At 36.2% G+C, this 15,327-nt stretch overlaps 2 long non-coding RNA genes across 2 annotated transcripts in view; both read left to right on the forward strand.

Annotated features, from left to right (window-relative positions):
• The window catches only part of LOC133519680 (uncharacterized), a 75,670-nt gene that overhangs the window by 17,467 nt on the left and 42,876 nt on the right, over positions 1-15,327 (forward strand). The window contains exon 2 of the long non-coding RNA XR_009799654.1: positions 11,890-11,971. This is a non-coding gene — a long non-coding RNA (uncharacterized LOC133519680). The remainder of the gene's footprint in view (positions 1-11,889; positions 11,972-15,327) is intronic.
• LOC133519681 (uncharacterized) lies at positions 234-11,271 on the forward strand. Its single transcript, XR_009799655.1, has 2 exons — positions 234-2,333; positions 5,097-11,271. It is a non-coding gene; the product is annotated as an uncharacterized LOC133519681 (long non-coding RNA).

Here is a 15,327-nt window from a genome sequence, read left to right on the forward strand (position 1 = left end):
ATTCCCAGTAACGGTCCCAAAAATCAGTAAATAACGGGTGAACTATATTGTTTCTATTATAAACCATGTTTCTGTATTTCATTAAAAAATTACATATACAATATTGCTTCATATTTAATTAAATAAATCAACATATGTGTACTAATACTACAAATTAAAACGTTTACCAAAATTATTGGGAAATTTCCCAAATTTACCGTTTAATTTCCTAATATTATTAGTAAATTTACTCCTTGCCTGCTCACACTTAAAACTAATTACATGTTAAATCATTACAGATTTTAGTAGAAAATAAAATAAAAATGTAAAAAATAGGTTTATTAACAAAGTCAATGTATTTAGTTCGTTGTGACTATACGAAACATGCCTTTTTTATTTTGTCATTTTTAACTTGTGAAACTTATCGCCAAGTCCACAGCTCGCAGAGACACAGTTTTATCATATGATATTTTTTATTATTATTATCATATCATAAAAGTATCTTAATATAATTAAATACGTAATAACAAGCGAGGTAAAGACGAAATGAGGTATCTATTCGTAATTAACACAAGTAATACAAAAGAAAAGTAAACACATGCCATAACCCACAGAAATTGTAATTACCGGTTTTTGGTAACGTTACTGGGAAAAATGGTAATTTACCGGTAAATTTACCAAATGGTAAATTACTGGTAACGGTAATTTACTGACGGCACAACACTAATCGCGTATCATATGTGAGATAAGTTATTGTTCAAAGTTAGAATTACTCAAAGGCTAATCGTTTGGTGCGCAGTTCCGATTTTATTATTTGACTTTTCTTGGAATAGAATAGAAACACTTTATTGACAAACTGTGGACAGAAGATGACATTTATACAACTGTCCCAACAGTTACTCGACATGGGTGTGCAATGTTGTGAAACTTCTCAGTGTTTTCTCGGACATTTGTACGATGGTGTAAAGCCAATATTTTTGTCCTGTCTGCGCCCTATATGTCCTGAACCTCATCGTCAACAAACGTGCTTAAACATGAACGGTCAACAGTGATGTCATTTCGGTAAACACCGCTGGTAATTAAAAACTGTTTATTATTACTAAGACTGAACATATCGTCTTTGCTACTGAATAAACTTTGTATTTAGTTTAAAAAATGCTAACAGCTTTATTAAGAACAATTCCTAGCTGAGCAACTTTTCAAATCTCGAATTTTTGAAGATATGTTTCCGTCGCGCTGCAGTCGGCTCCGGAGTGCGTGCGTGCGATAAGGACAACTACAGCTCGGACTAAAATTCCGACGCAAAAAACTCAAAAATCGAGGTTTCGCTCTCGACTGGAGGAGGAAATCCTCCAAAACGCAACTAATCACTATGAAATTTTGGAAACTGCAAGAGGAAGAAATAATATATGCCGCTATGTTTTGATTTTTTGGATATTTGTTGTCATATTTGTAAACTGCGCATTTTTTTGCAGCCAATTTAATTGAGCCGTTTTTGCTATTTCCGAAGCGCTGTAAGTTTCTTTAAAATAAAATAATTCAAAAAAGCAAAAAATAGCGGCACAGATATTGATATGATATTGATCTAATTTGAAAAATCATTGCTCTAGGTTTAAAATGCAGGTAGGCAACAGTCGAGAGCGTTTGTATGGAAAAATTGCAACTAGGAATTCCTCTTAATTCTACTACTAGGAATCTGGCGAATTCAACAGTTGCCATTCATAAGAAATGTGTCAGAAGCACGATTAGTTAGGATTATGTCGATTGTAGGTACACCTACAAAAGATCCACTTGTACAAACTAAATAGCGTGGAACAATATATTTTCCGAACAAAACCAGTTTTGATCGGTGTTTACAAGGACATTATGAGTATGAATATGAACATTATTTTTCACCACACCAGCTGGTAAAGGCTCTCTTGATTGTTCAAAAACTGATGAGAATGTTGCATTTTAACCACATGTGGGACAAAGTAATCAGATGCAAATTTTGAGTTATTTCCTAATGTTGGTGGATTTGACTTTTAAATGATGACTTTGAATGATAAATATTTAATGATGTTCATTTGGATTTGATTTGGTATGAATTTGTTTGATATCTTACAGATTATATTTTCTTCGGGTTGGTGTGGTGGAAAACTTTGTGTTTCACTCCGGGCTAAAATTATTTAACCCTCGCAACGATTAAGATTCCACTTATGGAATTACTCGCTCCGCTCGTGGTTCAATTCTGTACTCTTTCGCTTGCTCGGTTATCAATATTAACACGAGTGGTTAAACAACAACTTTGCACTCTTGTAAAACAAATAACTATTAAACATAAACGCCTAAAGGAAATAAAGATTACACCGTAGGTAGTGGGGTTTTTAGGTGCACTCAATGTATGGGAACCAATATTTTTCTCATTAAAGCATGAGACTTGGCACACTTGTTACTAAGGTGGACCAGAGTCGAAAACGCCCGGGAGGCAGCGGGAGACACCCCTCTAGGGGGGAGGGGGAGGGGGTGAAGTTTTCCTACGCCACGCGCACTGTTGGTCGTTATAACTACTAAACTATAGCTACTAGGGCAAGTGTGGTATCATTTTCGGATAAATAAAAGATGGTCAATCATTTTCTAAAACAAAAAAAACACCTTTACATAGAAAAAAATTGAAATACGGCCCAAAATCTAAAATCTTTTGAGTAAAAAAAATCTTTCAAGGTCAATAAATTTTTAATGATTACCGATATCGGTTTAAAAAAAATATATTTAAAAAGGCGCATTAATACAGATTCCAAAAATATAAGTAACATTGCAAATATTTACGAAGAAAATTGTTTAAAAAAATATAGAACACCGCGCGGCAGAGTCGTAAAAAATTCTTAGCCAATTATGAACATCAAAAACGAGTTTTATAGGTTGCTAGTGTCCTGTAAGCTGTAACTAATAAGGATGGAGTTTTCATTAGATATAGTATATCATCATATCAGCTCATATATGTCCCCACCGAGGGGCTCGAGCCTACCCTGCATTAGGGTGATCGGGCCTTAGTCGATCACGCGAGCCCAGTGCGGGTTGGTCGACTTCACACACAAGCTTCGAGTTTCCTCGCAGCCGTGTGCAGGTTTCCTCACGATGTTTTCCTTCACCGTAAGAGCGTCGAATAAACGTACATATGAAATCGAGATTCGAAAACACATTGGTATGCGGCCAGGATTCGAACCACGACCTCGTTTTATATAGCCCGCCTAGTACCTGAGCTAGAAGAGCTGTGGGCACGAAATAGCAAAAACTCTAGGTAAAAAATAATTATAAATTGTATTTATCTACGTTACGCCCTAGCCACTAGCTAGAATAGAATAGAATGCACTGAGACTATAACGCTAGGCGGGCTATATAAAACATATTATTTTCTTTTACAGGGCCACAAAAAGCGAAAGTCCTCCCCCTGTTCCATGCCTTCACAGGTTGTGATACTGTGTCCTATTTTAACGGGAAAGGAAAAAAAAGTGCAATAGATGCATGGAACGCATTTCCCAATGCCACAGAAGGGTTTCTGGCAGCATATAAGGGGAGTACTAGCGAGGCGTTTACAGTAATCGAAAAGTTTGTCGTCATTTCATATGACAGGTAATAAGCACTTTTTAAAACTAGCAATACAATAAAATAGTCTAGTAACTAATTTTTTTGTTTTGTTTTAGAGCCAGTTCATTTACAACCGTAAACGAAGCCCGAAAGCACCTATTCTCGAAAAAAGACCGCCAATTGGAGAATATACCTCCGACGAAAGCTGCTCTATACCAGCATTTCCTGCGGGCAGTGTTCCAAGCAGTCCATGTATGGGGTCAGATGTCACCGAATCAAAATCTTCCCTGTCCATCTAACTGGGGATGGAGAAAAGTCAGTGAAAGCTGGCAACCTACATGGACAGACTTGCCCGTAGCTGCAGATGCATGCCTGGAAATGATCCGGTGCACAGATGCAAAAAGAGGTGCGGCGGCTCGAGGTGCCGGTGCTTTCAGCGGCAACTTAAGTGCACGGAGCTTTGCGATTGTGGGGGACAATGTAAATAATAAACATTTTTAAGTAAAATTCTATACTGTTTGTTTAATTTCTTTATAGATTTTGGGTCACTTGAAATCGTGCCCAGCTGAGCCATAAGTTTAAATATGCTTATACACACGATAAAAAATGTCTTCTATCAAATAATTATTAAAATTGAGCTATATACTATATATAGAGAGCGTCGGTGGCGTAATGCTTAAGACCGCTACCTCCTGTGCGGGAGGTCGTGGTTCGAATCCTGGCCGCATACCAATGTGTTTTCGAATCTCGATTTCATATGTACGTTTATTCGACGCTCTTACGGTGAAGGAAAACATCGTGAGGAAACCTGCACACGGCTGCGAGGAAACTCGAAGCTTGTGTGTGAAGTCGACCAACCCGCACTGGGCTCGCGTGATCGACTAAGGCCCGATCACCCTAATGCAGGGTAGGCTCGAGCCCCTCGGTGGGGACATATATGAGCTGATATGATGATATACTATATCTAATGAAAACTCCATCCTTATTAGTTACAGCTTACAGGACACTAGCAACCTATAAAACTCGTTTTTGATGTTCATAATTGGCTAAGAATTTTTTACGACTCTGCCGCGCGGTGTTCTATATTTTTTTAAACAATTTTTTTCTTAAATATTTGCAATGTTACTTATATTTTTGGAATCTGTATTAATGCGCCTTTTTAAATATATTTTTTTTAATCCGATATCGGTAATCATTAAAAATTTATTGACCTTGAAAGATTTTTTTTACTCAAAAGATTTTAGATTTTGGGCCGTATTTCAATTTTTTTCTATGTAAAGGTGTTTTTTTTGTTTTAGAAAATGATTGACCATCTTTTATTTATCCGAAAATGATACCACACTTGCCCTAGTAGCTATAGTTTAGTAGTTATAACGACCAACAGTGCGCGCGGCGTAGGAAAACTTCACCCCCTCCCCCTCCCCCCTAGAGGGGTGTCTCCCGCTGCCTCCCGGGCGTTTTCGACTCTGGTCCACCTTAGTAACAAGTGTGCCAAGTCTCATGCTTTAATGAAAAAAATATTGGTATTGTCCTATAACGACCCCACTAAGGAAGGGAATTTGCTTTTCGATCATTTCATTATTTTCATTAATTAAACATCCAGCTACAAGTAAGTATATTTCTTTCAGATCTTAGTTAGAACATTGAAAATTTGTTGGTTGTTGGCCAAGCATCAGCCTATTTTATATGTATAGCCCTTGGTCTTCAATTTAGAGTCGCTGTGTTAAGGCCTTAGGTTCGTGTTCTTTACTCACTCTCACTGAGTATGTATCTCGTAAGCGTAAGCGTGATGGATGTGCGTATTCATTCGGGACCGTGTATATCATGTTTTTAAATTTTAATACGATTTAAAGTAGAAATAATTAATCACCGAGTTCCCTCAAAATAAAATTGCGCATTTTTAGAAGCAATTTTCATATTTTTAGCTTTTGTGCATAAATTGTATTGTTATCTAAAAGAGCGGTAATTTTTCAAATATTCCACTCTCTGAACCTCCGGCATCTTCAGCAGACACGTGCATGTTTCAAGAAGAAAACTCTGCCTTCGTTGTAATTGAAACTAGACATTTAAATCATGATTTTAAATGGACGAGGAAAAAATAATAATTTACCTTCAGCTAGACAGCAATTATTAAGACCTAGTCTGCATTTATTTTGTATTGGCTGCAAGAAAATACTCCTGATAATGGCGATAGTGGTCACGAGGCAGATAATGGTTAAATTAAAGAAGGATCAGCCGAGTGCGAATCTGTGACCCAAGCTGTCTCTCTCGTGTAATTTCTGACGCAATTCGTGTCAAAATTACAACACGCATAACTGATACAAAATCATTTTATTTACCTATAGTATCGACACCGTTACTGATTCTGATTTTTATTAATTGTAGGCCCGAAGTATTTGTCAGTAAATCCAATTTGGTAATTATTTGTGGAATTTTACCTCCTTGTGTCATTGGGTTGAGAAAATAATGTTATAAGGCTACTTACGAGTCTTTTTTGCCAAGGCGTGATATTGTTGGCAGCAACTCGAGTCTTTTGAGTCTAAAATGAAGAACTCTACTTGTTTTTCCGAGACTCCGAGCTTAAAAAACTTCTGAGTCTTTTAAGTCTCGAGTCGAGTCCTTTATTGAATCTTTTTTGAGCGCTACTCAAAAGGACTCGAGTCTCCGGATAAAGACTCAGTCAACAATTTTATAGGTTTTACCTAAAACACAGTAAAGTAAATAGGCGTTATTGTATGATTTATGTTATGTACATCCATGAATTTCACATAGACAACACATTTCGAAGTTATTTGTAAAAAAATACAAGTTCTCCGAACTCGAGTCTCTAATAAGTTGAAAAGAACTAGAGTTCCATCTTAATTGTGAGAGTCTGAAAAACTGAGTCGAGTCTTAAAGCAGAGGACTCAAAGGACATGAGTCTAACTTAACCAACACTAGGCGTGCATGTTCAGATTTTGTATGAGTCTGATGGTGACTGTTTCTAGTTTCAAATACTTATCAATTAAAGGTTCGTAAAATTAAAGCATATTATATCGTTATTTTTAATAAAACCATTTCAGATTGTTCATTTAACTCTACTGCCCTTCTATTCTACTTTTTATTTATTTTTTTAAACCTCCATATCTCCATAATCTATAACAGCTTATTCGTCGACATTATCATAAGAGTTTTATGAGGTGGTATTATGAAAAACCGACTGACATTATATTTGTTATCAAAAGCATACTTATGTATTATGTAGTACAAGTGTATTCAGCATTTACAGTCACCTTCCAAAATCGATAGCCAATGCGGCATTGACCTACTACTTCGATTCGATTTAAATAGTATTTGCTTGTCTGCAAATTATCAGTGGGCGTTAATATGTATTTTCGTTTCTATCCTCATTGATCCTTGTCTCAATTCTGTAGAAACACATTTTGAATATTATTATTCGCACTTTCGTTAATCTGTAAAACTGTTTGGAACCCCGTTAACCAACGAATTTTTTATGTTTGATGTGTGCATCTTTATGTTGGTCTGTGGCATCATAGAAACATTGGCTTGAAATTAGAATATTCTAGACTTGATTTATTTTTAGTTTTAATTTAAAAAAACGCTATCGAGAGTTTTCTTAAATGATTGAAGCACATCTTTCAGCCGTTTCTCTTCTTCTCTGTCTCATGTCGAAGGAATCAGATCGATGGATCGAAGGAAAACTTTCAATACAATTTAGTAATTTAAAAAGAAATTGCCTGTTGTACATTAATAAATTAAGTATATTATTCAGTGGATAAATATTCGGTAGAGATTTACAATGAATTTTCCTTTTGCTTTATACATTTTAATAAGACATTTCTTTAAGCATTCAGTGATGCAGGGTTAATATTGTTTCGCCGTCGGTTTACGGACCGCTTACATTTGGATTTCATGTTCTAAGTTCAACAAACCAGAGATTATTTATTGACCCCCGTGTCAATAGTCTATTTAAATGATCGTGACTCTTGCCAACTAAAAGACACTGAACATTGTTATAAATGTTACGAGTAGTTCCAAATGAAATTTGGTCCTCATTTACTTTATTTGTTGAGGAATTTAATGTGCCTTAGTTTTGAGACTTTGTTCGGACTGCCAAGCTTCATTAGCATATTAATGGGGAAATTAGTTCTCCTTTGGAATTAAATCAGAATGGAATTAAATCGAAAGCAATTTGTATATCTCGAATGTGTTTCTACTGTACCTTAAATATGTGTCAATCCATTAGAGCGTGTGAGTAATTTTTGCAAGCTTAACACATTCGAACTACCCAGCCAACCATCTAGGCTGGTTATTGGTTGCTGGTTAGTCTAGAAAAAATGTCCCAGAAAGACATGGGGTCACTAAAATTATGCATTTAATTTTATTCCCCCCACGACCTAGTAACCTCATTTCACACTTGATAATAAATAATCCATTTACATACCCTCTTTTAAACCATTGTTAGAGAACGTTGTTAATCCCCTCAAAATCCACTGTTATCCTTGACCGAATAACAGTCGATGGCCGTCCACCCGTCCGCCCGTGTTTATTGGCACATTTACTCCAACACGAATTAAAGTCTCATAGCGTACTGCCCCAGTTACAAAACGTAGGAACCAGATCAGCTGTGGATTGGGCAGGTTTCAAATTGATATTGGCAAAGGCTATATTTGATCAATTGCGAATAGTGAATGAATGTGAAAATCAACGTCACCATTTTAGGGACTACTTAATCATGGAATGAACAGTCTTGCCCGCTTGAAATTGACAAAAAAAACCTACAGTTATGGGAGTTTGATTTAGATTTTCAACTGGCTTCATTGCGTGTTAGAGTTCCGTCCATGTTCGTAGTGGTGATTCGTGTTAAATAGACACTGTTAATAGACGGAAAAATTGAACCAAACAATGAAACATCACTTTATATTACGCACTAAAACCGGTCCATAGTATAATGTAGAGCGTAGTTTACGTATAAAATAAAAATAAACTGAATTGGCGTACCTATTCGAATTAAAATAGTTAAATTAATTCGGCCGTGTAGCCAAAGTTTCCGGCACGCCTCGCCTCATTTTATATTTCACATCTAATACGTGCGTGACTTCGCTCTTTATAGTATACTAAAATATCTTCACTTTTCTAGAATTGAGAATATGGGAATCGCGTGAATGCGGAAGCAGCACTTTCTCACTACATTTGTGAAGGTTCCTGTTCAAAGATCTTGAAATTTGCTAAATTTAATGTTAACGTCCCATTATACCGTCTGGATGAACAGAAGGTCAAGTCGATATTGCAATCGTTAACGTTGTCGCGAATATTGCTGTCTTCGAGGTCATATGCGAAAATAAATTGAAGCAGATCAAGTGGCTGTAGATAAATTACCAATAACCATATGAGGAGTCAGAGAACTTCTAATAACTAGCCTTGAATTTATGATCCACTGTTCCTGATGACTTATGTTTACGAGCTATTTGAAGTGTGTATGTTTATACGGTTATATATTCATAAGGAATTGGAACCCTTCATATTGCTATAAAAATTGCTATTTGCTTTTAAAATTCGATAGGATGTATTAGTAATTGTTAAAACTGATTTAGCGTGGTAAGAAACTTACAATGCTGACATTGAAACTACAATTGTACGATTACACCGCGGTGGTCTGCTGGATGGTCACGTGAACTTCGCAAACAGCATTTGACTCACTTGAAACGAAATAGACACCCACTTACTGTATTAACGGATGGCAATTCGACTATCGGGCACATCCTTTTTAGGTCCTGACGTCAAATGTCTATTTTAGAAATATCTGTTAGGCATGTTTAACTATTTGATAGGTGCCCATACCCATAACACGGTATTAACTGCTACTGCTGCTAACTTGCATGGTTTATTTGTAAATTTACATTAGATTTTACGTGGTACCTTCGGTATAGCTTTAAAGTTTAACAACAACTTGAAAACTATAGCTCTTTGCTATAAAATAATGGTGCTTGGACGAAAAAAGTACTTGTACAAAATATGTTGGAAACATTTAATTTCACGTTGAGCTATTTTATTATTATTCAGCTTCCCGATTGACAGACGAAACAACTCAGAAATTAAAGCTATAATGCAAAACCATAAAATATAGAATATTGTTCATACTCGTAGAAGATTAAGCACACCATATTTCTGCACTAATGATACTTAATATTTAAAAACATATTGGCTTTATCCGTGACCAAATGATCATCGTAATATTGTCTCTGTAACATTTTACACTGCGCCAATGAAACTAATAAACTACTGAAAGCGTTAATTAACTCATTTCTTCCGTTAAACTGTTGAACGGAGCGCTTACAGTAAATAAGGAAATGAAATTGGTCGACAAGGGCAACCGTTTTCTGACTGGGTACATAGATAAGTTCCGCGATCGCTTGTGCAAATTAATTATGTCAACTCTTTCCAATTAATTAAAAATTATGCGACACTAAAGAAAACTTTCATAGGTCTTCTGCCTTTAAAGTCACAATATTTAGTCTTCACGACAAATTATTACTGTACTAAACGTTAAATATTTAGTATATTTTAACGTTATAAATATGCCAACTATGTGTTAGTGCGAACTAATTTTGCAATATAAAATTGAATCCCAAGGTTTCCGCAAGCATACATAGTACATATACACATACATAATACATATACAGAGTTTATACATAGTAATATATATCTACTATGTATTAACTCTGTTGAAAAAAGAGCAGGCGAAACCCCCATGCAAAATAACCCTGAAATACGAGCTTAGCTGCATAAGTTGTGTTTTGTGTTCAATGTGTTCATCCACAAACATTCAGCTAAACGCATAAGAATTCTTTAGACGCGTTACTCAAATTCACGAGACGGAATCACATTTCAGTATTTTTAAGTAACGCAATTTGAGGGTTGTTAAAGTCGGCGGCAGCATCTGTGGCGGATTATTCGCATTTTTGACCGACTGTAAACTAAACAGATTGTCGACCTACTTTCCAGCATTGTTCAGCTCGCTGCGTATGCGCGCGCGGCGCCTAGCCAAATCTATTTCGATTTTTATCTACGCGAACTACGTGGTCGCTCGCAGTCTGCCCCTTTCAATTTTTGCAATGTTTACAGTTCCCCTGCTCTACATCGCGAATACGCCGCGTGAACTAAAAATATATCGCGTACTGATAACAAATAATTGAAAACAACGTTCAGTGCTCACGTGCTGATAGCGCCGCGCCGGCCAGCAAGCATCAATAATATATGTATATTGGGAGATAATAATCGCGCCACTATGAACCTTCCATGTTTTATTTATGTAATTAGATAAGAGCCAGTTTATTATATTATACATTTATCTACTCGTATTTCGAGCATGTCGGTCAATCAGTGTACCGTCAATTTCTAAATTTATTTAAGAGTCCAGCCTTCTCCTTTTCGGTCAAAATTTAAAGTTCAATTATAAATTAATGAAACCCTAGGTCCGTGGGGTCCCAGCGCGCACAAGTTTTTTGGAGAAATCGCGAAACGTCTGGTTGACGTAACTGGTGACCGAAGAGCTGGCGGCTTCCTCGCACAACGTATCAGTATTGCGATACAACGAGGAAATGCCGCCAGCATCCTTGGTACAATGCCTCAAGGGCCTATTTTAGATATAAGCTAGTTATAGTAATCATCTGTATATATCCATTATGTATATTGTTATTGTCAATAAAATAATTTAAAAATTAATGATGGATTGATTTTTCAAACTTTGTGTATGATAAATGATAATCACTGATAAACATCGGTGGTTTCCGGTGGCTTGGATCTGTGCCCAATTCGCTTTCAAATTGCGTCAAATCCATTTTCTGTATGCGGGACGTGGATTAATGATAAAGCTCGAATCGCAGCACTGCTAAAGCTATTGCGCGACGAGACTTAATATTATGGAAATCTCGAAATATTCCTGCATTCTACAAATTAAGTACAACACTATCACAGTGAGTTAACTACTTATATGGTTTACAATTAATTGTGTACGGCATACAAATGAAGCTGTAAAATAAAATCAGTAGACACTTGGACAGCTTATGTTTCGTGAAAAGCGACTGTAATTGCATTATTTCTTAGCTTATCTTATCATTTATATGATAGGTACATAGGAACATTATAATACTGAGGAACTACATTTATAAGCATCAATTAAAGATATTTTGTTGATGACAGTTATAGTTGATGACTGTACTGTACCAAATACTATCATGTTTATATAAATATGTATCACACTGATTGTTTTCAGTCTTATTTTACAATGTTTTCCATGAACAAGATTGAATTTATCTACCAATGGAGCTTCCTTTATTTCAGATAATCAACGTGGCCCCTGCTCGATTTCCATTCGATATCTTCATCGTGTAACCTCGCGCCTGCTGCACGTCCATATTGCGAGGTAAGTACATTTTATAAATTTTATGCAAAGTCAGGTATTAAATAGTTTAGCCGTGTACATGGTACATGTCCTAAATGTTAATGTTCACTATTTACTAACTTGAGTGGGTTGGTTTTAAGGAATCGTTTTATTCCACCATAGTGAATATAATGATGCTTTACAATTTCAATGATGACAATTATCTCAGTTTCATTAGGAATTCAGGTAACGCTGTGTGTTACAGACCTAAGTAATTACTTAGTAGGTATTTCACGATTTCTTCGACCAACAAGACTAATTCAATTCAATTAAATCCAATTAGTGTTGTTTTGAACAGTATGAACTAATCATGGAATTACTTTTATCTTATCTTCAAATAATAAAAGAGTTGTAGGCATAACCTTTTAGCGCGTGCTTATCATTGTTTACTTCTCCATGACTGGCATGCCTAAAGATTTTACATTTCTTTTTTAACCTTACACCTTAAGAGATTTCGATAGGAATTGCTAGCCATCATACATTTACAAACTACGCACGCGTGTTGTTCCAAAATTTCTCCAAAATCCAACGCGTTTTAGATTTAGGCGAGTGTCTCCCGCTGCGGTATACGGTGCCAAAGTTTCCTAGGCAGTTTATTTCCGTGCAAACCGAAAACCGCTGACGCACGCGGCCGGTCAAAGCTCCGTGCGTGACGTGCGCCTGTCAGGACGGTTTCTATTATTGCCTAGATGTTCCCCGGACTTCAAATTTGTATTTCCCGTCGTTATTAGTTTTGATTGCTTTTCGTGCAACAGGTTAGTAAGGACGGCTCCGTTGTCTTGTACGAGAGAAGTACCTAATTACAAGTTTTCAAACAGCTTCTCGTCTGTTTATTGTTGAGGTTTATGTTTAAAGGCGTAATGTATGGTTCCTGGCATGGTTTTAGCTATAGATCGTTATTAAAACCTAGTAATCTGGTTTTAACAAATATGTATTTCAAAATTTCGGATAAAGACAAAAGATTATCAACGATTTGTTAGATTTGACAGACGTTTATGAATAACGCCATTAGCCTTTTGAACGGATTGGAGAAATATATAATTTAACTTACCTAACGCTTTATAATGTGCAATTTATTCCTCATAATAACTACATTATCTGGGCAGAATTCATGCGTAAAGTGACCAATCAATTTTATGTATATTAATGAATGACTTACCTACATTCCCTTTTTCTTTTCCTATATCTTTATAAATTTCATCTTTCAAGTAATAGTTGTAAAAAAATGCGACAGCAAAATCAACAAGCGAAAAATAAATACCTTAGCGTTCTTACTTGTAATCAGGTAAATAAAATTACCAGAGCGCGTAGCTATATCGACCTTGGGCACAGTAAATCGAGGGTTGAATGAAGTTGATTATAACAATGGTCACGAGCGTAACCGACCACTTGCCCTTTTCATTATGCACCCTAACATTCCCTACCTTAGTATTTGTCGGACCTGGCACAATAACGTACGCAGTAAAAATGTAGGGCAGTCTTAGAAAAGGAGAGTCCAAGTCCAACAATGACTTTTTAAATTGAATGAATTTACCTTATTGAATGAACGGTAAAGGTATATTTCCCCGCAGAGCATAATATAAGCAATGGTAGGAATCCATAAGATCGTCACCTGGCCTGGGTAGAATTGCTACTGATATTGTTACTGTTTTTAAAAGCTTTTATTTAGTTTCACCTGTCCCGTTGTCTGTAATCAAATCTTGCAAGTTAAATTTGACCCACTTCCCGGTTTCCGATTGAGCTGAAATTTTGCATGCATGTATAAAATGATAAATAGGACGACAATGCAATATTATTATGACATAGAGCTGTTCTTATGATTGAGCTGGAAGGTGGCCATAGGAACTCTGTGATAAAACAACAACGCAACCTTATTGTGTTTGGGGTTTTTAGAATTGTCACGATGGGTATATTAGTTGCTTATGGAAAAAAGTACAGTCAGCGATAAAAGCCTGTACTAAAAATGAAATTTTCGCCAAAAACTTATTTACAAGCTTTTATTTAGTTTCACCTGTCCCGTTGTCTGTCTGTCGGTCTGTATCTGTAATCAAATTTTTCAAGTTAAATTTGATCCACTTCCCGGTTTCCGATTGAGCTGAAATTTAGCATGCATATATATAAATTGGATGACGATATTATTATGACATAGAGCTGATCTGATGATGGAGACATGAGGTAGCCATAGGAACTCTGTGATAAAACAACGCAACCTAATTATTGTTGGGGGTATTTAGAACCGTCTCGATGAGAATTAGTTAACTATAGAATGAAAAGTACAGTCAGCGATAAAAGCTTGTACCAAAAATGAAATTTTTGCCAGAAACTTATTTACATTGTAGGTAATCTATTTATTTAACTTAGCTTATAATATCGCCATTGGCTTAATCAAATAGTCGCCATATCCAAAAATGAAGAACACATTTCAAAATACGCATTCATCGCCATTATTATTACTGCACTTGTTACCTAAATCGTTTCTTCGTGTCTGACTCTATTAAAAAGTCCTAGGATTCATGTTTTAAGCATTTTAGACGATGACAATTTTGGCCTGGCTTTAGAGGATTGTCTTTGTAATCAGGATCGCGTAAACTGTATGAAGATTCTGTGTGGATGGAGTTACGCTAGACCACTAGCTTGCATACTTAATACAACACTCACACAATGGCCTACTATTTATAAGCTAAGTGCGAAAATCTGCGCTCATAACCGCAGTAACCATAACTCTTGGCTCTAACAAGCTAGACCTTTAACTATTGAAATACGGCCTACCTTACCTATGTATGTATCAGATACTACAAATTACTACGGATTTACGGAAATAGGCTCGTCTAGTCGGTATCTTTGTAAACACAAAACATCGTCTAGTCAATTTTTTGTAAACACAGCATTATCCTGTGTGGGCGTCGGTCGGTCGCGATAGTAATAAGCCAAGGGGCTTACATTTACATATAATGTTCCGTAGGATTTCGACGGTCCCGCTCAGAACCAGTTGAGGCAGGTGTGCCTCCCACTGCCCTCAGGTTATGTTGCCTTGTTGCCACGGACAACGGTTGCTACAGTCGATCTACTTTACGTAGGACTCGACCCTGTTTTGCAGAAGACAATAGAATGGAAGTGAAATACTTATATTGTTTAAGTATACAATTTAGAGACAGTTAATCGTGCCAGGCGCTTAAGGGATCGTCAATTTAAAATGTAGAGCATAAAGTCTGTGGATGGTATAATAATAACATGCCACAATATAAACGTTTGACACTTTTAAATATCGGCCTTCAGAGAATTGAATGTCATAGTTGTCGCTGTCGCCATATTAAAATTATCCAACATGAAGTTTTCGA

This window comes from Cydia pomonella, chromosome 7 (genome assembly GCF_033807575.1).
Source record: "Cydia pomonella isolate Wapato2018A chromosome 7, ilCydPomo1, whole genome shotgun sequence".
Lineage (NCBI taxonomy): Eukaryota > Metazoa > Arthropoda > Insecta > Lepidoptera > Tortricidae > Cydia > Cydia pomonella.